Source organism: Phocoena sinus, chromosome X (assembly GCF_008692025.1).
Source record: "Phocoena sinus isolate mPhoSin1 chromosome X, mPhoSin1.pri, whole genome shotgun sequence".
Classification (NCBI taxonomy): Eukaryota; Metazoa; Chordata; class Mammalia; order Artiodactyla; family Phocoenidae; genus Phocoena; species Phocoena sinus.
Window position 1 is genome coordinate 17,352,377 of NC_045784.1, and position 3,194 is coordinate 17,355,570.

Consider the following 3,194-nt stretch of genomic DNA (forward strand, 5'->3'; position numbering starts at 1 on the left):
TTCTTCATAGCACTTGTCCCAATAGGACACTGTCATATACATATATATATATAAAATGAAGCTTACAGTCTAGTGGGGGAAACAACTAATTCACAATTCACACATATAGTTGGCTTTCTGTCCACTAGACTGTAAGTTCTATGAGGGCAGAGGGCTTTTATCTTTTCTGTTCACATCCACAGCCTCAGCCATTGAGCAGTGCTTGGTATATAGTAGGAGCTCCGTAAATATTTGAAGAATAAAGTGAAGAGGAGAATCGATTTCTGAATCCAAACCACAGCAAAAGGGAGGAATAATAGAACTAAGGACTCGAATGCCGTCAGGGCTCCCTTGACGGTTCCGCTGCCACTCAATCTGGTGTCCCTTCACTCTCTCAATGATCCGCATCATGGGTGACTGACGCGCCAGCTTACCTTATCACAACTCCACAGCCGAGGGCAAAGGGTTTCTCTCTCTCAGCTCCAGGTCGCTGCGCCCCAGGGAAGTGTTCAGATTGGCTTGCCTTCCCCAGACGTCCAGAGCAGCCCGGACAAAGCCACAGAGCATCTCATGTCTCACTCTCCGATCCTGCTTGCTCTATCGATTTTGGAGCTGTTGCCCCAGTTTTAATCTGGTTTTGCCTGGGCAAAGAGAGCTGGGGGTGCCCCCCAGGATAGCCCTTGACCAATGACTGACAGTCCAGGAGGAGCAACTCCAGTCCCTGTGCTCCCGATGGGGACAGCTCTGAGGTGTGACCTCCACTGTCTGCGGAGCTCGCTCAGGACTGAGCCCAAGTTACCCTCTGTGGGCTTGCAGGCTGCTGCACTCTTGCTTGGCCTCCTTCCTTCACACACCCCCTTCCCACTCGCCTGCTTGGGAACGCCTACTAATAAATCACTTTCACGTGAATTCTCCTCTCAGGGTTTACATCTGGGACATCGGACAAGCTCCCTCTGGGCCTTTAGCTCTCTACCGATTCGCCGTAAGTTTTTTTGAGAGAAAATCTTTTCACAGATTCCTGTCTCCCCTCCACACACATGTATTACAGAAATGTTTACTTACTTGCTTTTAATATGTTCCTATCCTTAGAGATCTTTCCGCTTTTCCCTGTTTTAACTTGGGATCCTTTGACTGTTTCTCAGATCTGCTAATTTTCCCACTTTGCTTATGACTGATGATGGCTTGTCTAGCCACCCTAACTCACCCTAACTCAATGTGTTAAAGAAACACTCCTGGTATTTTCCCCTCTTATTTTCCATACCTTTCTTCTCTCTCTCTTCTATATTAGGTTCTTGCTCAAGATATCTCAAGGTCATGTTTGACTTCACCTTAATTTAACAGTCGATCATTATTAACCATACCACCTTTTCCTAGTATACATCTCTGAAAAGAGGCAATGCAATGAAACCATCAGAACACCTGGTGGGCATCTTAACTATTTTCTAAAACATTATTTAATTCAGTTCAATTCAGTGAAATTGAGTAATTATTATCAGATAAATTTATATATACACCGTTATGGAAAATAATAAAACAAGTCCTGAGTATCTATGATTCAAGCTCAACTGAGATAAACATTGAAATCAGAGGCTACAAGTTTCAAACAGGAGGATATGAAAAAACATGGGGAGAAAGGTTAAGACATGACACAAGCATTTTTGACAATTCGAAACACTGGATTAACCATTACCCTTTGCTTAGACAGATAAGGGAGAAGATAAGCAAATATTTACCTACAAGTTTTCACAACATTTAAGCTAAATCTTTACTTCTATATATGGTCATTATAAAGTTGACTTTCTAAGGCTGTTTACCGAAAAGGGGCAAAGAGCATTTCTATAATCTTGCAAGGTTAGTTTCAGTAACTCTAAAGACTGTTGACTTGTAACCCTGAGACTATGAATGTTTATGACAGGAAACTGCATGTTAGAATGTTTGGGGTAGAAAATTGTGCTTGTTTGCTTAAGCATTTAAGCTATGTTTGTCCTAGGAGGTTGATTTTACTCACCAGCTCTTTGGTAATTGATCTGCCATTTTTGACCTCACTGATCCAGTTCTAATTAACTCAACAAGTAAAAGAATGTGCAGATTAGTTTGGAATTAAGGACATTGCTGAAGGCATTTCTTGGGAAAAGTAATTTTACCAACAAAATAAATAAGTGACTAACAGAAGAACTCTAAAACCTGAATATGGATCGCAGCACTCTGTAAAAGCCCCAAATCGAAAACTGTGCAAATACTGCCTGATGATAGTTGGATAAATATATTGTGGTATGTTTACACAATGGAATACTATACAGAAATGAGAATGAACAAATTACAATTAGACGCAACATCCTTGTGCTGGATCTCATAAACAAAATGTTGAGTGAAAGAAACCAGACACAAAAGAGTACATATTGTATGTTTCCATTCATTTAAAGTAAAAAACAGGCAAAACTAATTTATAGTGGCGGGATAGTGCTTATCTTGGGGCAATAATGCCTGAAAGGGGGCATGATGAGGGTGTTCTGGGTAGCTGACACTGCTCTATTTCTTGAGTTACAGGTTTATTTGAGTAGTTTTCTCAATGCTATCTTTCACTACATGTTTTTAAAAACCTCATGCAGTATGGAATCTCTATTTTCTTTTTTTTAACTGAAGTATAGTTGATTTACAATATTGTATTAGTTTCAGGTGTATGGAAAAGTGATTCAGTTATGGGTACACGTACATATTCTTTTCCATTATGGTTTATTACAGGGTATTGAATCTAGTTCCCTGTGCTATACTGTAGGACCTTGCTGTTTATCTATTTTATATATAGTAGCTTGTATGGAATCTCTATTTTCAAGGGCACTTTATCTGTTTCCCAAGAGAATTTGATTAGTCTTTCAGATCCAGGAAGGATGCTAGACACTGGGAACACTGAGGTGAGAAACAGACTCTGCACTCAAAGATCTCGAGGTATGATGAGGGAGAGGCTCAGGTGAGTACCTGTCTCAGTCTGTGGATTGGAGGGATCGTGGAAGGCTTCCAGTAAGAGGTGATGCTTGAGTCATGTCTTAAAGATCAAATAAGCATTAGCCAGACAGAGAAGGGAGCAAAGAAGGATCTCAGAGGGAGGAAATCTCAATGGGCAAATCATAAGAGAACATGCCCATAACTGGATGCGGCATGAGTGCAGCATACAAATAAGGTAGAAAAGAGGTAAGCAAGGGCCTGATCCAGAAGGA